This window comes from Giraffa tippelskirchi, chromosome 13, assembly GCF_054371585.1.
Source record: "Giraffa tippelskirchi isolate mGirTip1 chromosome 13, T2T-mGirTip1v1.2.pri, whole genome shotgun sequence".
In the NCBI taxonomy this organism is placed as follows: Eukaryota; Metazoa; Chordata; class Mammalia; order Artiodactyla; family Giraffidae; genus Giraffa; species Giraffa tippelskirchi.
Genome location: NC_137287.1, coordinates 52,796,621 through 52,819,241, shown reverse-complemented (window position 1 = coordinate 52,819,241; position 22,621 = coordinate 52,796,621). Strand labels below are relative to the sequence as shown.

The 22,621-nt window shown below is 40.0% G+C and overlaps 1 protein-coding gene and 1 long non-coding RNA gene across 3 annotated transcripts in view; one reads left to right on the top strand and one right to left on the bottom strand.

Moving 5' to 3' along the window:
* The window catches only part of MACROD2 (mono-ADP ribosylhydrolase 2), a 2,278,672-nt gene that overhangs the window by 1,392,249 nt on the left and 863,802 nt on the right, over positions 1–22,621 (top strand). The window lies entirely within an intron of this gene.
* On the bottom strand, positions 1,695–21,287 carry LOC145532123 (uncharacterized). The gene is made up of 6 exons (XR_014073005.1): positions 21,064–21,287; positions 20,841–20,938; positions 15,916–16,008; positions 14,350–14,556; positions 13,807–13,874; positions 1,695–1,931 (listed from the first exon to the last, which is right to left on the bottom strand). It is a non-coding gene; the product is annotated as an uncharacterized LOC145532123 (long non-coding RNA).

Below are 22,621 nucleotides of genomic sequence, written 5' to 3'. Positions count from 1 at the left end.
AATAGAATCATAGAATATTCTTGAAATATTTTTGCGGGTGAGCATGGCTTGGAGATACACATTAGAGAGAAGACAATTACAGTGAGCCCTCTCTAAAAGCATTTTCTATTTAGCAAAAGAGAAGTTGTATGACATTTCTCTCATTCATAACAGTTCCATGGAATTCTTGGGGAACTTCTTTGCCCATCAAGGAGGTGAAATGCAAAGCAACTCTCCTTTATCAGTCTGAGATCCATTGTCAAGGGAGGATTATTTTCCCATACATTCAATTTAAAGGGAAGGAAGCATAACTCACTTTCAAGGTCATTAAAAAGGATAACAAAAGTTAGTCCCATAAATAATGGTTTAATATGCCAAACTAACTGGCAGTAAGGAGAGAGAACTGTTTTCTCAATAAATATTGTATAGATGTGCTTTGTCAATTAACTTTTTTTTTTTTCTTACTGTGAACGAGATGTAAATGTCATGGATAAATGATGGCTTTAATGATGTTTTCCAGCATTGTGCTGCATGTTACCATGGCTTCTTAACAAAGATGTTAAATCATTAGGCATCATATTTCATGATAATTAACTGCAAATCTGGTAATATTACCACTTTTCATTTGGCATGAAATGATGAGGGAGAACCACAAGGTTTATTGGAGGTACATGGCAAAGGACAGAGTGACTTAATGTATGTATATAAATCTTATAAAACTACCTACTGGACAGCATTTTATGGTGGACATAAATTCCCATTTACTCTCCACTAGTGATAGACAGTGAGGACTGCAGAAGAAGCAGAAGGCTGAGCTGGGACGTCACCCAAGAGAATAGCAGGGACTCTTGTTTTGGGGTTTCTTTTTCCTCCTCTTGTTCACCCTCTCTTGCAACATGTAAACAGTTCCTCATTCTTGCTTAAGTTTTGAACAATTAAAGTACGTACTCTTTTTTTTTTAATTTAAATTAGTTTATTTATCTATTTTTTCACTTTACAATATTGTATTTGTTTTGCCATACATTGACATGAATCCACCATGGGTGTACATGATTTCCCCTTCCAGAACCCCCCTCCCACCTCCCTCCCCATCCCATCCCTCCGGGTCATCCCGGTGCACCAACCCTGAGCACCCTTTATCATGTGTTGAACCTGGACTGGCGATTCCTTTCACATATGATAATTTACATGCTTCAGTGCCGTTCTCCTATATCATCCCACCCTTGCCCTCTCCCACAGAGTCCATAATACTGTTCTATTTATCTGTGTCTCTTTTGATGTCTCGCAGACAGGGTTAGCTTTACCGATTAACTAAATACCATATATATGTGTTAGTATACTGTATTGGTGTTTTTCTTATTAATTTTGTCTTATTAAATGTGCTTTATTATAAAATATTCAATGATACTTTAATAATTAAGGAGCTGTTAACATTTGCCATTTTAAAAGACAGTTTTGTGTGTATTTCTGTGAACTCTGAAATGTTCAGCAAGCTCATTCAAGATTCATTTTAGGGAAATGAAAGAACAGGAGGAGCATCCTGTGTTGTAAATATTTTCACCCCAACTTGCTCTATTTCAGTAGAGAGACAGTGGTTTGGGGCTGGAAGGACACTTTTTATGGAGTTGGATGACCTGGCTTGGTTTTCTCTTTTGCCTGTTAATTTTTATCATGATCACTGTATTAATCAAAACGTTTTCTATTGCAAGTGACTGATATCCAACCCAAAGTAGTTTAAGAAAATAAAAAGGGACAATATTGGCTCATGCAATTGAAATTTCAGGGATTCTGGTAAGGCTGTCAAGAATGAGTTGTCCCAGCAAGACGTCTGTACCAATCTCTCCATGTCTCAGCTTTGGTTTCCTCAGTGCAGCTTAATTTTTAGGCATGCTGTCTCCACATGATGGGCAGCATGGCAGCTCCAGACTCTTTGATCTTGGTAGCTGGAGATCCTGGAAGAAGAGAGAAACTCTTTCTGATCCTTCTGATTAAAGGCCACGAGAAGACTCTGATTGGTCCCAACAGGCCAGTGGCCCATTTTCAAACTAATCACTGAAAGTAGGAAGAAAGACCCTTGTGTTTTGATGGACCAGGCCTGACTCTCTGCCTGCCCACCCCAGGGACAAATCACATGGTTTGATGAGAATGCATATGAAATGGAAGGGGAATAGTTTCTTGCAAAAGTGGATGTTGAGTAGTCAAGGCATGCATCTACCACTTGACCTCACCTTTTCATCATTCTTTTCCCACTGGCTTTGAAAAATTAGGCCGACGTTTTTGCTACACCAGGTACTACTCCAGTTGTGATTAAAAGTTTGTATGTGTGTCTGTGTGTGTGTGTGTTTTAAGAATCTAACCTACAGGAATTTTAATTCTAGAAGGAAATAACTGTGTAAGAAAACACATGTAATAAAGTCAGATAAAGTAGTCGATCAGTGATCTCCCAAGGGAAGGCTCTTCTATGTTTGCTTGTTAGAATCAGGGAAGCCTTCGAAGAAACAACTTAGGGCAGAGCTTGACTTCACTCAATGGAAAGAGTGTGAACGGAGCTGTGAGAACACAGTGCACACACGGGCTGGAGGGGTCCCCACTTCAGTAGTAAACAATCAGAAAGAACAAGGGAAGTGGAAAGAGATGCAGCTAACAGGTAGTCAGGCAGATCTTGAAAAGCCCCTTATGTGGATCAAACGGGGTTTTATCATTTTTCCTTTCTGTCAGATAGGAGTATTGATCTCAAAGATAACAGATATCAAATGTGTACACTAAAAAGTTCACTCCTGTGGGTACGTGGAGGATTGTATAAAATATTTTTAAACTAGAGGCAAAGTATGTAAGCTGACGACAATAACAAGAACCCAGCAGCCTGGAAATGTTATGAGGATGAGATGAAATAATGCAAATATGAAACAGGTTTATAAGCTTAAATATAAAATGAGGGAAGGGTGCTATTTTTAAATATATGTGACATATTTTCAAATAATCTTGCGGTTGGTTTTGATTCCATGAGGCTATAATTTTCTCCCCACAAGAAGTACCCATGTGACAGAATAAATTAAACCAGAAGCTTTTACTATTTAGCTGAAAGAAGCATTATCTACCTCAGAATGTCAGTCTTTCTTTATAAGCCTCATTTTCAGTGTTCTGGTTTTTTCTTCCACTATGCAGGATGTTTTGGAGCGAGGGGTGTGTAAAAGCCTGTTGAGTTTCTTATAAAATTGCACACTACAGACTTGGGAGAGAATGGTTTTGTTTAAAGCTGATTCATTGGGATTTCATAAGAGATGCTGTTGTATAGGTACAATAACTGTTTAGCGAGGTTCTTTATGAGACACTCAGGATTATGGATCCATAGTTTGCATTCATTGCAAACATTGTAACAACTTCCTTTGAGCCATTAAAATGAAGGAATTGAAAGGCTGTTAAGGAGGCCTCAAAGCAGTGAAATCACAACAGGTTCATTTATTGGAGAAAGTACCAGCAAGATACAAGCCAGCGTTACAAATCCAGGTCTCATCTGGTCTTTTGTCACACTGAACTTGTTCCAGCCTTCCTGTGCAAAGGAGGGGGCTGTGATCTGAATAGGTTGGACACTCTGAAGTCATATTGCAGTACCCATTCATTCAGCCACACATTCATTTTAATTCCTAGGTGCTGGGGCAGATGCTAAAGAAAATAATATGCTATGCCTACAGAGTGTAATTGGAGAGGCAGATACATAAATTTGCAATAAAATGAAAATGTGAATAATAGGCTAGGAGCAGTGTTTGGGATGCTGCTGGGAAGACATGGCAGTAGGGTGAAGAGGCAATTGATGAGAAGAAAAGGAAAAGAAAGGACATTGCAGGTGGCCACATTAATAAGTGAGCATTGTATTGCAAATTAAGCTGTGAATTCAGCTCCCTGGGAGTCACTAATGCTGGCAAATTCCTTCAGCTAGCCTTTTCATTTCCATCTCCAGGATTTCTGATTTCAAGGCAAACTAAGCTAAATGGTTGTTCCATAAAGTGTCCAACGTGAAAACTCATCTAAACCCAAGAGACGTGAGAGATGAAAAGTAACAAGACATTCCCAGTGATAGCATAACAGAATACCAGCTGGTTGACCTTTGCTGTGGTCCTATGAGGGGTAAAGATATTATTCCTCATATATCTAAATCACCTAGCACAACCCATCACACACAGTAGGCCTGCAATAAAACACGGATGTTATTCATGGATGGAAGAGAGACTTGGTACACAGTATTTGAAAGTGGAAAAAAACTATTAACTGAACACTCAATTAAAAAAAATAATTGTATTCTCTTCCATATCTGAACTCAATTTTGCCCTAGGCCTATAAGATATTAATGATATATATTTATTTAAGCAAATCAAAAAGAAATTCAAATTCACTTTAAATAAAGAATTTTTCAGACTCTTTTCTGCAGGTGCACAGGAAATGAAATATTATTATTAGTTTAAAGGCAATCGTGACAGTTTCATAGCCGAGAAAGGGAAAACTTTTGTGGAGGGCATAGCACACCTGGTATACATCAAAAGTTAATTTCTGATTTTTTCTGTTTATAAAATATAAATCACCTTTATTTCAAAAAATAATAGCATAGTGGAACATCTGTGAATTAAATAGTATCAGTTGTATTACTAATAATAACTAATTTGCTATGATTCAAATAAAGCTATTTTGTGTAATAAATAGCAAAGAGAATCACAGGAAGGTTAAAAAAAAAAAACACCCTGTAATCACTGGATAAAGTACCTGGTCTCCTGAAACTAAACAGTTCTTTTTTTTTCCTTGAATTTTCTGCATATTTTAATTGATACAATCCAGGTAAAAAATTCCAACTGTTGTCTTCTCAGATTGCATGGCCTTAAACAAGCTAATTAATTTCGCTAATCTGTCAAGCTGAGGTGAATACCCACCTCATGTAATTAAGAGAGTAAAAGAGATGAGATAGTGTGTAAAAGGAACAGCATCTGACCCCATGTGGAGAGGGACTTTAATAAATTATTAATAAATATTTTACCCACTCACTCTTCTCCTTTGTGTCATCATTCACCTGATATTAACTTTTGCAATGTCTTTTGATTAATAAAGTCAACCTTTTATCATTATGGTTTGGAGTATGTGGCAGTTCAAATGCAAAATAAAAGGAACCTGGCTCAGAGTCAAAACTCTCCCTGATAAAAATAATAACTCTTTTATGACCTTAGGCAAATCACTTAACCCCAGTGATCTTAGCTATATAATTAGTTACAGTTATAAAACCCTATAGTATGATTATGAGGTATATTAACCAGAATAACTGAAATAATGAGTGTTACTTAACATTTTTATGCATGCCTTTTATCAATTTACATTGTTTTACCATTTTTTTCTCTTGATTGAATGCTTTGATCCAACTGTATTTTTTTTTTTTATTTCCTACTCTTTAAATTTCAGTGGGCTATTTTCCCCTTTTTATGGATTTAAATTGTATAGGATCTTGAGTGACAGTGTTAGAAAGGAACTTATATATTAATATCTAATGGGATGAGAATGCACATGCCACCATTTTCTGCTTGCACATCATGGTAGACATCACTTGACTGTCTTTAGGGACCAGAAACTCACTGATTCCTGAGGTCATATGTTCCTGTTTTTAGAAAGTACTGCTATGAAATTCTTCCTTATGATTAAACCAAGCTCTGGCCTCTTTCTCAGCTACTTCTTTCTATGTGTATATATAGATATATATATATATATATATATATATATATATATACATACATATAATTTCATTTATTTTTATGTTATTCATTTGGCTGTGCGGGGGTCTTTAGCGGGGTTCTTAGTTGTGGCAGGTGGGATCTTTGATCTTTAGTTGCAGCTTGGGAACTCCTAATTGAGACACATGGGATCCAGACCAGGGATTGAACCCGGGCCTGGGCTCCCCACCTTGGGAGTGCAGAGTCTTAGCCACTGGACCACCCGGAAATTCTCTCAGCTACTTCTTGCCAAACTCTTACTCTTAAGTGTTACATGGAATAAGTTGATACTCTCTGTCACATGGCAGCCCTTCAGTTATTTGAAAATGGGTAACTTACATATCCTTAGTCTTTATTCATTCCTCATATGCAATGCTTTAGGTGTTTTAGAAACATGCTGCTATACAAAGATTTATATTTAGTATACTGCCACATCTTAGAATGAATTGCATTTTATAACATGTTGCCTTTTTTAACACTGTATATTCTATTGGAAGATAAAGTATTTCTACAGGGACCTTATGTTCCAACCCATAACACGCCAGCACTTTGGACTCCTCTGCTGAATTTGGAAAAATCATCAAACCAAAAACAACTAAACAAGCAAACAAAAACACTGAACAGGTTGAAGCTTGCTTGGTCATGCCTATGGTGGAACAATTTTTTTTCCTTATTGTGTCTGAAGCACATGACATGTAAATAATTCCTTGCCAACCAACGAGTATGATTGTGTCTCGGGTGGAGACGGCGGAATGGGGAACAGATACCCGAGCCCCTGGCTGAAGGACATTTGTTGGCCCCGAGAAAGAGGCACCCCTCCCATGGAAAGACAGTAACCTGGAGGCCATCGATGTAGTTAGTGTGTGGCTGACATAATGTTTAAAAAAAAAAAAAACAGAGCTTGCTTTTAAAAATCAGGAGACTCTATGTAAAATCTAGATTTCTAACTTCTCTTGAGAAGGCAACACAGGGCCAACATTCCCACTAGTCAAGAATCTGATGATAGAGCTGATGGGAAGGGACCTCTCCAGGTGGCCACACTGCCCACCCCTCCCCATGTGTAGTGTACGAGGCACACTGCTTCCATTTTTATTGTCTACTTGATTCTCCTGGCATTTGATACCCCAGATACTGGATGTCTCCAGGCTGTGCCTGCCTTTGTTCTTCCTGCCACGTCTTTCTTCCCTCTAAGCCTCCTGTTCTGTTTAATGCTTTTTTCCACCCAACACAGCACACACGTGCAAACTTTCTCAGGTGTAATTCTTTAGGCAACACAGGACTTCTTTGATGCTCAGATCTCCTCTGACAGATGCTGAGATTTCTCACCATCACCTCTGCACCTCCAGTCTAGTCCCTTGCCAGCATGTTTTCCTGTCACGTTGCCTGACCAATGGTAATCTCATGTGGGACACACACTCGTTTCTAATAGTGCTCAAGCTGGGCTCCAGTGAAGGTGCAGCTGTGTGCACCGGCTGTAACCTCTGCCCCTGCCTTCCCTTGCCCATGTGGAATCTGACACTCTTGGTCTTTAATCACAGAAAGCCAGACTAGTTGAAAGGTCTGCCTGGCCAGTAAACACATGAAAAAAACGCTTACTCTCATTAGGAATCAGGGAAATGCAAATAAAAAAAGCAGGGAGAAGTTTCCCAGCCATCAGGCTGCTTATTATATTACTGTTTATAACTTTTGAATGCCTACTACTTTTCAAACCAACAAAAGTTGGAAAAAGAAAATAAAAATCTTTCAGGCTTTTCTTTTTTTTTCCCAAGTGCACAGTCTGTTGAGATGGGTATGAGAAGGAGGATGTGTTGATAGGGATTTTGAAAAACAGGTGCTAGACCTAGGATGCAGAGCTTAAATGGAGGGACATTTCTCCTTTTAGAAGTGTTTCTTTAATAAGTGACAGAGAGATGACAGAATGAGGCAGTCACTGTTTTGCAACCTTAATAACTTAAAGTATCTGGGCAACACTTATCCAAGGCTCTAATATCACACACACACATACACACACACACACACGCACGCACTATACTCCCTAGACGGTATATGACTCTTCCACATCACTACTTACAGAGCAGTTTAGCCATCCCCATCCCCCTAAAAGTGCTAATTGCTCAGTTGTGCCGGACTCTTTGCAACCTTATGGACTGTAGCCCACCAGGCTCCTCTGTCTAAAGAATTCTCCAGGCAAGAATACTGAAGTGGGTTGCCATTCCCGTCTCCAAGGGATCCTCCTGATCCAGGGATTGAACCTGGGTCTTCCTTCATTGCAGGCAGATTCTTTACCATCTGAGCCACAAGGGAAGCCCCATCCCCCTAAAAAAAATGAATCAAATTCGATCAGTTCTCTAGATATAACTACCCATTTATAGGAAATACAGAGAAGAGAGGAATATGTTAAATTATGCTGTGGATCCAATGAAATTCATATTGGAAAATCACAGACCAAATGATCCAACTTTTCAACATGCAAATTAGAGGAGGGAGGGAGGGAGAGAGAGAATGAGAGAGAAAGAATCTATAGAAATAATAAGACTTAAAAGATATCCCATCTTAATCAAATACGACAAAATACCATAGTTTATTCTGCTTCATACAACAAACATAGTGAATAGAATTATTCCCCATACTTCTCTATTTGATTATTTTTTCATAATTTTAATTACATTATATTACTTATAATCAAGAACAAATAAAAGAGACCTACTGACCACTTCCAATCAAAATTCAGATTTGGATATTGTTTCATATAGACTTAAAATCTTTAAAAATGTGAATTTATGGGACAATTTGAAATTGAACACCAACAGGGCGGTTAATGATTGTGAGGAATTATTAATTATTTAAATGTGTAGTAATAGTGCTCTAGTTATTATACTTATGTCCCTTCTTTACCCACAAAAATGAGAGCCTCTTTCATTTAGAAACTTGTATTTGGGGTATATATCAGTGACCTAATATAACACCTGACAATTGGTTCAGAAATGCAGGCAAAAGGAAAGTTGCTAGAAGCGTAAATGAAATTTTGATATTGTGTATATTGGAAATATTCTATATTAAAAGTTGAAAAATACAACAAACAGAAGAGCAGATGCTGAACAGCCATGCCCCCTTTCACAGCCAAAGTAGTGGCAGTCCATAAGAATTCACCTGACTCATCACTGAGCAGAGCCCCAGGGACCCTCATACTTGGGACGTTTGTAGGGTCGGAACCTGGCCTAAGTAGACTGTGACTGCCCAGCCTGGAAAGGGATGTGGTTATGTCTGATCCCAAAGAGGAAAACCTCATTTATCTCTCTCCGCAGTGTTATCAGAAAATGCTACGCGGCACATAAATGGCAACTCCGTAAGTGGATGTTAATGAAATTTTAATGAATTTGAGGTCCTGGCACAGTTTACCCCTGCAGAGCTGAATTTAAAAAAAAAAAAAAGTGCTGCTTTACTGCTGAAAGCTTACAGAGGACAACAGCAGCTCTCTGACCAGAATGAAGGGAGCCTCAGTTGGGGTGAAGATCTTTCTCAGCCTCATAAAATGTTTAGCCTTGATTTTCCGGGATTCCTAGAGGCACCGAGAACTCCATGGTCAGACATACAGGGGTTTCAAGTGCTGAACGCCTTGCACATGAGAAGAATTCTGCTCTCATCCCTCCTGCCTCTAAATATTGAGGGTTCCCTATCACTTTAAATGTTTATTGCAGATTGTTTCTTTTTGCCCTTCTAAGTGGTCTGTAAATTCTATCACAGAGGGTGCTGGGAGAGTTACTGCCTGTTGATACACTCACCCAAATAAGTGCTGAGCATTCTTCCTTTCACGCATATGGACTTTGGCTCTGAGCCCGGAAGACTTGAGTCAATTTCAGAATCCAATTGTTACAGTGGGTTTGTATTTTCAGACAGGAAAACGGTGTGCATCCTAAGATCTAAAAGCTGTCTGCATTTACATTCCAACTTTCTTTATAATTAAGCAGCCCACAAAGATCAATAGAGAATTTACTAGCATAGAAGAGCATACTGGAATGATTTGGTGAAAGAATTCTGCTGCATTGACAAAGGGAGGGCAGGGGTGGTGCTCACCAAACCATCTTTTACCGGCTGGATGTTTCTCATTTATTTTAAATTCCATTCTCTCTCGCTCACTTCCCACTCCATCCCAACATTAGACCACTGCTAAGTCACCTCAGTCGTGTCCGACCCTTCCAGAATGTTAACGATGCCCCATGGCCTTGGAATGCATTTTCCACGAGAGAACAATTTCCCATTTTTACAATGCTAGAACAATCACATGCATCTTAGAGACCCCTACATGACTTTGACTTTGTCAGAAGAGAGTAGTAATTCTCCATTGACAGCTCCCAGTGACTGAAAGAAGTATAATCAAAGTCAATGCATTATTAATGACTCTTCTTTTTAATGACTCAGTCACACTGTGAGATGCCTTCAAACATTTATTTTATATAATTTTTCCTCTTGGAAAAGTCTGCCCACAAATTAAGGAAATACAATAGCTGAGTAAAACCAGAAATATTGTCTTGTATTTTCTCCAAACAAATTGTCCTTCAAAGAGAAGAATAAGTTCTCATCACTTTTTCCTGACAGGAGGGGATCAGGTAAATGATAAAACCGGATCCAGTTTTTTGTTTTTTCTCTAACAAGTTGAGAGTTAGGCTTTGGAGTCTGAGAGCCCTGATATACCCAACTGATGTGATTTTGAGCAAGTCTTGAAGAAGCTCTTAACACTTGGTTTCTTATCCTATGAAATGAAGCCAGTGATACCCTTGATGCAGGCATTGTGTCAAGATTAAATGAGATAATGTATGAGAAGTGGGTTGTTAACTTCTTACTCTGGTTCCAAACCCCCAGAGTGAAAGTAAGGGCAGAGAGAGGAATCTTAGCGAGTGGTCACTCATACTGTTTTGAGCTCTTTGACAAATACCAGAAGAGAGACCATTGGACTCCTTTATTTCCTTCCAAGTAGCAAAACAAACCAAAATATAACTATGACCCTTGGCTAATTTAACAGATCCTATCAGGGGCTTCCTGGGTGACACTAATGGTAAATAACCTGCTTGCCAATGCAGGAGACATAAGAGACGTGGGTCCAATCCCTAGGTCCGGAAGATCCCCTGGAGGAGGGCATGGCAACCCACTCCATTACCCTTACCCCTTACCTGGAGAATCCCATGGACAGAGAGCCTGGCAGGCTATAGGCCATAGGGTAGCAAAGAGTAGGGCATGACTGAAGCAACTTAGCACACATCAGGATCCCATCGACATCCCCTTGGTCCATCAGCTGCACCTCCAGCTCTCAACACCTGCATCTCTTTGCCTGACGGCTTTTCCTGCAAACTCTGCCCATGCACAGTGCAGATTGGATTTGCCAGGGAATTAGGGGGCCCTTGGAGCAAGAAGCAGGAAATGACAGAAGTGGGTGGATAAACAGTTCAAGTCCCAAACCCTGAACGGGGGTGAGTGGGGGAGGGGGGTGGTGTGTGTGACTCTGAGGCATGTCCTACCCCGTCTCCCAGAGTTCCCCAGTTGGATCCCGCCTCAGCTGCCCACCGTGATAACTTGCTGGATGACGCCATTCAGGTAGTAGCCTTCCTGTCTGTCTCACCTTCCTGTTTCCTCACTGTTCTTGCCTGGGATCACTTTGAAAATAAATGATTTGCCTTGGAATCTTTATCTCAATATCTTGCCTCTGGAGAAATCCAAACTAAGACAGATTAATAACTAAGACTGGTTATGACCAGCAACAACTGACCCCGAGCTTCCAAGCATTTTTGGAAAATATAATCCTGCTATAGTGAATAGACCTAATTCATGTTTTTGCCTACTCATTTCGTACAGGCCGTCTACTCTGGTAGAGAGGCTGATGGGGCTTTCCTAATCGAGTTTTTCCCCCATCTTTCAGGTGACAGTCTTACTCCTTCTTCTCTGAATGACTGAACCTCCACCTCGGCCCTAACTCTGCCCTTTTTTGCCTTCTCAGCGTCTTCACTACTGGAATGATCCACTTACCTTATGAAAACATCAATGTCTTCCCTTATTACAAGGTCATTCCCTTTGGGATATAGACAAAATAAAAAACGGAAGCAACAAGAAAAACCAGTGACCCCACAGAAGCTGGCACCCCACCCCCTGTCTTTTTGTTCTCTTTCACCACAAAACTGAAACCATTATCTCGACTCTTGTCTCCACTACCTGATCTCCCGGTTTCTCTTTGGGAGAGAAATGAGAAACTTCTCAAGAGAAATCTCTCTGCTGCAACCAAGATTTCACCCTCATGATCCCACTGGAAACATTTTGATTAAGTAACACATGACTGTAGCTTGCAAAGGCCAGGAATCATGTTTCCAGTCTCATCTTACTTGGTCTCCCAGCAGCATGCACCATGGGTGACCGCTTTCTCATCCAGGACATCACACTTGTTTGGTTTCTTCCTGCTCACTGGCTGCTCTTCCTCAGTATCTTTTCCTAATTTCTTCTTCTCTTCTGCCAGATATCTGAGTGTCGGAATGCCTGTCTGTCTGCTGGTCATCTCTCCCAGCTCATAGCTTGAAATCCTGTCTCAGATATCTGTGTCCTGTCTAGACTTCTCCCCTGAACTCCAGGACTTACATGTCAAACTGCCTGCTCAGCCTCTTCACCTGGCTCTTTTATGTGTCTGAGTGCTAAGTCCCTCAGTCGTGTCTGACTCTTTGTGACCCTATGGACTGTAACCCACCAGGCTCCTCTGTCCATGGGATTCTCTAGGCAAGAATACTGGAGTGGGTTGCCATTTCCTACTCCAGGGATCTTCCCGATCCAGAGATTGAACCTGCATCTCTTATGTCTCCTGCATTGGCAGGCAGGTTCTTTAGCACCACCTGGCTCTTTAATCGGTATTTCAAATTTAAAATGGCAGAGAGAGAGAGAGAGAGCGAGCGATTTCTCCATGTTCTCCTAACATTCCTCCTTCATCTCGGTAAACTGTCCAATTATCTATTCAATTGTTTAAGCCAAGAGCCTTGGCTCCTCTCTTTCCCTCATACTTTACGCCAAGTATATGAGTAAGTACTTTTGTCTTTACCCCCCAAATTACCTAAAATTCAATCATGCATCACCATCTCCACAGATTCTAGCTTTGTCCTTCCTCAACCAATCTGACCTACTCAGGACTTCTGTCATTTTCCATCTCCACAGAATACATGTTTGTTGATTGATCAACAGAGCAGATAGCAACTTAAATCTTGAGTTAGTTTGTGAACTAAATGTCAAGGGGAGGCATTATCATTTTGTTCAAAATGACATATTTGTGAGCAATTCTTGCTTAACTGTGTACTGTGTACAGTCCCTTCATCTCTTCTTTCTTCACATCAGTCCCCTTCTTTCTCATACTTCCTTTGTCCTATTCTTGTTTCCTCCATTGACATTCCCTGACCTAGATTGTGTCATTATAAATTACTTTTTATTTTCTTGCAAAAATTGTTAGCTTTTTATTACTTCAAATTTTAGTTAATTTATTTACTTTGGATTGCATCCTCCTCTCATATTTTGTCATGAGGAAATCAGGTGCTTTTTCAAGGCTAAGGTGCAAAAAAATTGGCAGTGAGAATAGTACATATCCCATCCCTAGATAAGAGTCTTGTGAAAGAAGAAATTCCCTACTCCAGGAAAGAACATAACATTAACAGAGCTTTAGATTTCTCACGTGTCTGGCATTGAACTAGACCCATTATTGGTGCAATGATAATATCAAACACAGTAGCTTAAACGAGGTGTGAGGTTTTTTTTTCTTTCAGGCAAGAGAATTTTACAAAGGGATAGTTCAGGAATGGCATGGTAGCTCCATGATACTATTGATATTTTAGTCTTCCATATTCTTAATCTCCTATCCTTTCCACTTTCTTGTTTGCCTCATGGTCTTAAGATAAATGCCACAGCTCCAGCTATTACATACAAATTTAGAGCAGGAAGAAGAGAGAAGATACAAGTAATTTGCTAGCTGAATAACACGCACTTTTAGAGAACTTTCTTAAAAACATGCCCAAACTTTTTTACCTATATCCTGTTGGACAGAATTTGGTTATATTGTAAATCTTACCTATACAGGAAACTGGAAAATGTAGTTTTCAAGCTTGGGACACTGTCATCCCCAATTAAGTGAGGAACCTGTATAAAAAGAGTGGAGGAAAGATATTGGATAGCCATACTATTATAATAATTATGATAATAAAGAATAAATATGGAATGCATTAAATGCCAGGAATGTGTTGAACAATGTATGGGAATTTTCTCCTTTAAGCTTTACACAAACTTATTATCCCTGCTATTTTACTGATGAAGGAACTGAGGCACAAAACATTCAATAATATGCTCAGTGTGACACAGATGGTAAATACTGGAATCTGGGTTCAAACAGTTGCAGAGGTGCCCTGGAGCCTAGGCTTCTAAGCAAAAGTTGATGTTCCCCAACCCTGTTTCCAGTGCCTTCACCCATCTTTCTTGGCTGTGGACCACAGGACTGTTATTAAAAACTAAACAATGCAAAATGAAATGAAAATGTGTGTGTATGTGTGCATGTGTGTTCACATTATACTATGAATTGAGAAATCCTAAATAGAATAACATCATGATGTATCAATACCTGGACTCTGACCTCTGAAGTTCTGTACCAAATCTCAGTTCCCTCCATCTCTTCCTCAGTTCTAATCTGAATTTAAGGCTGACTCTAAGCATCTTCATGGTCAGTCCCCAGGGTGGAATTTCCAATGACTGACCAGAGGTGTGGTACTCTTTCTGTGCATTTCACTCTTGCTGCTAAGTCGCTCTTATTGCTGGTTAATTAAGAGGCCTAAGGAACACAATGGCATTTGACATTAGACTTAAGTCCTTTCATCCTATTTATTATTGCAGTCTATCCTGGCATAAACTCTGAGATGAGACAATGAAAGCAGACATTGCAATCCTCACTGTAAAGATGTGGACATCTTAACTCAAAGACTTTGAGTGGATCGAGTTTGCTCCCTCCTCTAGGGAGAGAATTTTCTGGACTTTCCTGCGGGCCTCTAATTCATCAGTGGCATTAAAGTGATAAAGCCACTAGGCAGGGACTCCTGCTTAGACAGAACCAAGCTTTAAATCTGCTAGAACTTAATCTTAGCTCTTCCATAGCTATCTGATTTAGAACAAAACTAAAAATACCTGGCAAGGATGCAGAAGGGGGAGGATATGAAAGAGCCGTGAGGATGGGCAGGGAAGAAAAATGGAAGAGGAGAGAGAGATGGGATGGAGGAAGAAGAGTGAGGTTTACATTCAGCCTTTGAGATGTAACCACCAAGCAGCTTCCGTGGGTAAAAGGAAGATTCCAAGAATTCCAGCCACAGGTCAAGTTCATGGAGTTATGTGGGAATGATAAAGACTGTGACTAGTGTATATCTGTGACTAGAATTGAATAAATTACCTTTTAGAATGTGAGTTTTAGGTGGGGTCAGTCCTGTGTGTTGTTGGGTACAATTTACATTTACTTTAAGGCTTTATTTTCTGTAGTAAAAGTTCTCATTATGGAACTAACATGACGAAGATGTACCTGGCTACCAGTTACCGAGTACCTTTCATATTTCAGTCATTGTTTTGTATGTTTCATATATGACCTCACTTAACCCTTTCACAATCCTGCAGTGTATTATTATCCTCATTTTACTCATAAAGGAGCTGAGGCCCAGAGAAGTCAGGCCATTTCCCCCAGTTCACATAGCTATGAAATGGCAGGGATAAGACTTTGAATTCAAGTTTTTGACCCATTCATCTATAATCTGACCCCTAAACCCGTCGTATACCACCTACTTAAATAATCAGTGAGTCTATAGTTGTGATATTGCAAGTGGCTGAAAGTGATAAATTAAGAACCTAAAGCAAATGTTAACCTGGGTTTGCATTTTGGCTATTTTTCTAACACCGTTGTCTCTGAGGCAAAGGCAGAAAAGTAATGTATAATTGTGTGTGTGTGTGTTTGTGTGTGTGTGTGCGCATGAATGTGCTTGTGTGTACATTCATGTGTGTGTGCACACATGTGAGTATGTGCATGCATGTGTGTGTGTGTGTAGACCAGTAAATCAATCCTAATTTATTTGCACCCTTTCTTCTGATGTTTCTAACTTCCAATTTTGAAACTATTTCTCAAGAATCATTATCTAGGGACACAGCTACTCACAGAACAAGGTAGTTAGGGTCATTTAAAATCTCTCAGGCAGAGAGCATTTAAGTTTTCTTGTCTCTGGCTCCCAGCAACAAATCTTCATTAAATCTTAAACACAGAATAAACAAAGCATGAACAGATTGTGAATGCTTCCTAATTCAACAATATGAGATTACCATTTTGTAGCTACTGTTAAATGTTGGAATAGATCCCAAGGAAGTGATTTTAAGGACCACAGTATTTTCATGTGTTTTGGCCTCTTTAAGTCAGATTCCCCTGTAGGAGTCGACATTGCCAAAAATGTATGCATTTTATGGTTGTCTGGACAAAAATGTGTGCTTCCTCAGCTGTCTTCATTATCACGCGTGCAAGTCAGTCAATACTGTCTTTAACCAGTCACACCCATGCTGATGTTTTATGTATATTTCATATACTTACCTATAAAATAGAAAGAAGTCATTGCAGAGATAAGACAAAGCACATGTATTAAGACTGAGTTTGAGATCCAGCCCTTTTGCTGCTAGAAACAGACCAAGACAGGTGGAGTATGCTTAAATGAGGGAGAAAACTTAAAGAGAGACTAGTGCAAGGGTCAAGGCCACTTTCAACTGAAAAAGGAAGGAATAGTAGAGTTTTGTGTGTGTGTGTGTGTGTGTGTGTGTGTGTGACAGACCTTGGGTTATGTGAAGACAACTGTTACAGCCTTTAAATACAATTCACTCACTGTTCTCTGGGCACAGTCCATATCAGTATCTATCTAGAAATGTCACCCCCTAAACTGAACATGGTGCTCAGCCAAAGCATGGTGACAATGGTGAACACTATTGACCCTTTTCTCTTTTTTATTTACTTAGAGAATTTAGCTTAAGCCTCAGCTTTTCATTTCCTAGAGCCTTGGATATTTGTTATTCATAGTTAGCCCTTGCAAAGGAGCTCATCATTTCAAAACAGCAATCCCAAACTTGGCTGTTCACTAGGAATCACATGGGAAGTTTCAAAAATAGTGTTTACTGTGTCCCATTGCCAGAGACTATGATTTGATTGGTCCAGAATGTGGCCTAGGTTTAGGGATTTTTAAAAGGTCCCCAGGTGATTCCGAAGCGCAGCTAAGTTGGGAAACCACTGTTCTAATCCCTTCTGCCCAAAGTGTGGTCCATGCCATTGGTATCACTTGAGAGTTTGTTAGAAATACAGGAGTTTGGGCCCCACCTCGACCTACTAGAGTCTGCATTTTAACAAACCTGTTCCTGTTGCTTGAATTGACTTTCTGTCCCCACCCCAGCTAGCTAGTCTCTAAAGAGACTGGAGAACGAAGGCCTTGCTTGTGGAGTGGGAAAATCATGCCCTGGTGTGCTGACTTTGCCCACGGCAACAGGAGGAGAAAGGAGAACAACTTTGGAGGTGAGGTACCTAGCAAGATGGTAGCCAACTGGGCAAGAGCAGTGACCAGTCGCCCATCTCACTGGCCTGCTGAGTCACTCCTTCAGTGGGAGAGAGGGCATGTAATTTCTCCAAAGTGGTTTCCTGGAAGCTATTCCTGTTTTAAGAGCTAAGGGAGGAAAATACAAGGAGAGGATCCGAGTCATTTTCACCATCCTTTCACTTGACTAGAACAAGGGAACAGATAACTGGCGGACCTGCCAATGGGTGCTGGTGAGAATGCCACAGAGAAGGAACTAGACCTGTGAAAAGGAGGCATGAGATGGATGAGCAAGCCATAACGGGGCTTGAGAATAAGAGACACGCAGAATAAGAGCAAGCAGCGGGGTGATGGTCAACAACTTAGATTGTCCACAGATGATGTTTGCGCCCCGGGGTTTCTTTTACTCAGTGACTTGGGATTTGCTTTGGTGTCCTAACTTTCAGAAAGGTCACCACCGTTATTTAAGAATTTCATCATTGAGTGAAGGTTAGTGGGGATAGTGATTGGCTTGCTTGGATCAGCAGCTACAATTTTTTTTTTCCATTCAGGAATCTTAAAATGTATCTCTTGAAGGAGCAATTTCTCTTTTTGGAACATTAGCAAAATAAAGATCCAAGTGAGAGAGAGGACCATAAGCAGCTTTTCTGCTGTCCCTGCCATCTGTTCTAGGACCCGGCCCTGCTCTTGCATCCATCTTTCATCTTAACTCACAGATATGATATTGTTGGTCTTAAACTCAAAAAGACAGAAAAATGTAAAAACTCAAACAGCCACCAACATAAAACCCATGCATACCAAGTGAAGTGAAGTGAGATGAAAGTCACTCAGTCGTGTCCGACTCTTTGTCACCCCGTGAACTATACAATGCTTGGAATTTTCCAGGCCAGAATACAGGAGTGGGTAGCCATTCCCTTCCCCAGGGGATCTTCCCAACTCAGGGATCAAGCCCAGGTCTCCCGCATTGCAGGCGGATTCTTTACCAGCTGAGCCACAAGGGAAGCACAAACCTACCAAATATAAGAAAACTCAGCCTTAGCTCTTCTTTCCCTGCAAAGCCCACAGCCTGCTCATTGCCCTGCTACCTCCAGAGCATTGTCAGTAGTCACGGTACTGCTTCTTCACCATGTCCTTGCTCTTTGCCTCCTGGAATATGACTCTTCCTCAAGTCGTCAGCTGCAACCTATCTTTTAAAGGCCACATGTGGCCTCCTCATTGCCAAATCCAAAGGCTTTTTCTTAGTCTCAGCTCCTTCAGTTTCTGAGATCATTTATTTGGTATTATTGAGTATATTTCCTTTTATCCCTTCAAGTGATTAACTATAACCCTGGGTGAACAAACCATACAAACACATGTGACATTTACACAGATGTGTATTTTTTATTTTGTTTTGTAGAAGTGGGATCATATTTTATAATCTCTGCTTCTTGCCTTACTCACTTAACAGTTCATTGTGGAAATCCCTACAAATGAGCTGGTGTAGAACTAACTTATTCTTTTAAATATTATGAAAGTACCATAAAAATTTCAGCCATTCCTCTATTGATGGATATTCCAACTTGTTTTCAGACATTTTCCACTCTGGGCTGGTGATTTCATATTATGGGATAAATTCCCAGTTGAGGATGGCTGGATCAAAAGACATGTGTATATTTAATTTGTATTTAATGTGTACATTAATTTTAATAGACATTGCCAGATGGCCTTCTCAAAAACAACACCATTTCACATTTCCACCAGTAGTATTTGAGTAGCCCTTCCCAGAAGTATTATAGCCCTTAACATTTTTACAAATCTGTTGCATTTCTTCAACTACCACAAAAGTTGAGCATCTTTTCAAATGTTTATTAGCCATTTGGATGTGTTCTGTGAACCTGGTTATTTATATTCTTATTTCAATTTCTTAACCTCCCTGAGCTTCAGCTGCTTCACAAGGTTAATATGAGGCTTAAATAAAATATTTACATGAAGGCTTTGTCCAAAGTCTGGCACAAACAACACACTTGATAAACGGAAGCTAGTTGTTAATTGTTTTGGATTCCTTTTTCCTTATTTAGTTACTCTTCATCCTCATACCTTTAAAATGCACCTATTTTCCAAGAGTCTACAGTCAGATCCCTTTCTTCTTGACACTCAGCCCCTTCTTTCTGAACTACCTCCATCACTCCCACTATTTCAACTTTACTAACCCCTACTCTGCTAGAGATCAGAATCTCTACTTCTGATTTGCCTTTCAAATTCAAAAGGATCCGTTTTCATATCCTACTGGACCCTGTGCTCCCAGCCTCTCCTCCCCACAAACAGGCAAAATCGGCCTCCTAATGTGAGATTCATCATCTTCCCACTTCTGCTTCCTGTATCACCAAGGGCACCATTTCCTCCAAGAGCTTTGAACCTGAAATCTCCAAGTCACCATGCAGCCTTGTCCAAGGTGTTCATTTCAGTGGCAAAACTCCATAAATGTCACCCCTATAATGACTCTTGTATCCATCCTGTTTGTTCTACTCTCACTGTTTCTACTCTAGTTCACTGCTTCAGCAACTAAAATAGCTAACTAACCAGTCCTTCTTCTGTCAGCTTCTCATGGTTCCAGTCCATCTGTTATATGACAGACAAGATATTCTAAAACAGTAGCAGAATCATGTTACCCCCGCACAAGCATGTACCAGTCCCCTCTTTCACAGAATAAGGTTCACATTGGTCTTGGCAAACACTGTCACCACGCCTTCACGTACCCTGTTTTTCCACTACACCAGTTTCCTTCCTCTCCTTCAATGTACCAAGCTTGGGCACTCTCCAGTGGTTTTGCTCTGCTGGCATGAGAGCCTCGATGCTCTCCCTTCTCCCCCTATTGAATCCCATTTCTTTTCCTTTAGTGATATCCTCCTCCTTCACCCAACTAGATTGAATCAGCTACTGTAGCAGTTTCCTGCAGCGTCTCCCAATTTAATTTTCCTGTAATAATAATTATTATAGTATCATTTGCATGATTCTTCTTACTTCACTAGATTCTAAGCTTCTTGAAGGCCAGAATCTTCTTCTTGTTTCCAATTATATTTTCTTACTTTGCTCTGTTTTCTCATCTCAGTTTCTTGTCTGGTACCTTACAAATGCTCCTTCCTTTCTTAAAAAGATTGTAATTTTATAATAAGTATATGGCTGAGATTTGGGATTAGGGACAAATGGAATAAAACTGGAGAAAGCTTTGCCAAGGATCAGTTGTCTTAGCTTCCCATAGATGGCAATCAGTGGCGATGAGACTGGTCCATCCCATGGGTACCTTCTGTTTGCTCATGTACGTAGTATATGAACACATGTCCTAGTTAACCAACATTTGCAGTCAAAATATTTTTTATAAGCATCTGCCTTTTCCTGAAAGAAGAAATGTTGGCAAGAGTAGATCTGCATTCTCTGTTGGCAGAATTGATGGAGATGAGCAACTTGCGGCCTCCTTTGGGCTGGCACTAATTCTCATCCTTGCTTTAGCCCTACCTGCGCTTCTACAACCACAGATAGTTACCTGCATGAGTCCTGCAGGCACCTGAGCCCATGTTCGCAGCACTAACTCAGTGTGGGGCCCTGGGCTCATCAGCTGACCCTTGGATGTCATGTTCTCATCTGTATAACAGGAAAGAAAGTAGATTATTCTGTATCTTTACCAAAGTTTCTTTTTATTCACTTCTTCCCTATAGACCTCATGTTTAAAATGTTTCTCTGTGAAACAATGTACCTATTGAACCTACCTATGTTCTTCCACTTATGCTACCTTCTTTTTCCATATTGATTCATATTTTAACCTATAGTTCATAATTATGAGTTATAATAATACTCTGAAATACCATAGTTTTCTATCATACTTGTTTTGCTAACTAACTAGTGATGTGAAGATAGCATATGAATACTTATGTAGTCCTTATTGCTGTTGGTTGCTCAGCTTTGTTTAGCTTTGTCCTTTCTGTTCCAGACTGTTACCGTGACAACCTGGCAGGGGCCTCTGGGAACAATGGCTGGATCCATTAGCTAGTGGCTCTGGCAATTCCTGTGAAGTCATTAGGAGCCAGTCAGAGCTATTATAATACTGAATTTATAAATAAACACACAAACACATTGTTATTGTTTACTTGCTCAGTCGTGTCCGACTCTTTTGAAACCTCATGAACCATAGCTTGCCAGACTCCTCTGTCCATGGGATCTCCCAGGCATGAATGCTAGAGTGGGTTGCCATTCCCTTCCCCAGGGGATCTTCCCAAACCAGAGATTGAACCCACGTTTCCTGCATTATGGGTGGATCCTTTACTACTGAGTTGCCAGGGAAACCCTATAATATTAATATATATATGTATGTGTGTGTGTGTGTGTATATATATATATTCCCACTCCTTTCCCAATCTCATTCCTTACTTGTTTTGAATACAATTGTCTAATTCCTTTTTTCCATGTGAACATTTAAAAAACTTGCAAGCATACTATACATTCTATTATTCTATTTGCATTTTTCCCTCTTACTCTCAATATGAATAAGATATCCTTCCATTCCAATACATCTTCATCTACCTCGTTCTTGTTAATTGCTTCTTATCATTCCAATGAATGTGAATATCATAAAGTATTTAGCTAGTTTCCTTCTGAGGGACAGTTAGGTTGTTTCCAATTCTCTTTCTAGTTTAACGATCAGTTTCCTTGCTGGAGAGAAAGATAAAACAGTCATTGCATGACTGGCTTTCTGGCCAAAATGTTAACTATTCATAGATATTTGAGAGTTAACTCCATATACATATGCAAAATCCTCTAGCAACTGAGTCATTTTCCAGATCAATTTTTCAGGTGTGAGGATCTGGACTTCATACTAACTACCCATTTAAATCATAAAATTAACAACTCACATGTTCTGAGCACTGATTATGTGCCAAGATCTGTGCTAACTACTTTACATAAGTTGTCACATTCAATCCTCCCAATAATCCTGAAGGCAGATATTGTTATTACATACATTTTACCCAAATACAGGCAAAGTAATTTGCCCAAGTCACATAAGCCTTAAAGGGGTAGAACTTGAATTTGAACACAGCCAAGCCCAGGCTAGAAACTATGTTCTTAACTTTGACTGCTGAGGGGTCAGGAGAGCTCTCGTAGGGTCTGCTTTTTCCCCAGCCCCCCAGGTGTGTGGAGCTGTAACTGGGGAATGTAGGGGAAGGACAGATAATCTCTCCTAGGCCAAGAGTGTCATCAGAACTAGGCTATTCCCCAAAAAAGAGACAGGTAGGAGCAGCAAAGCCAAAGCTCATTTCCTTTACAACTTGG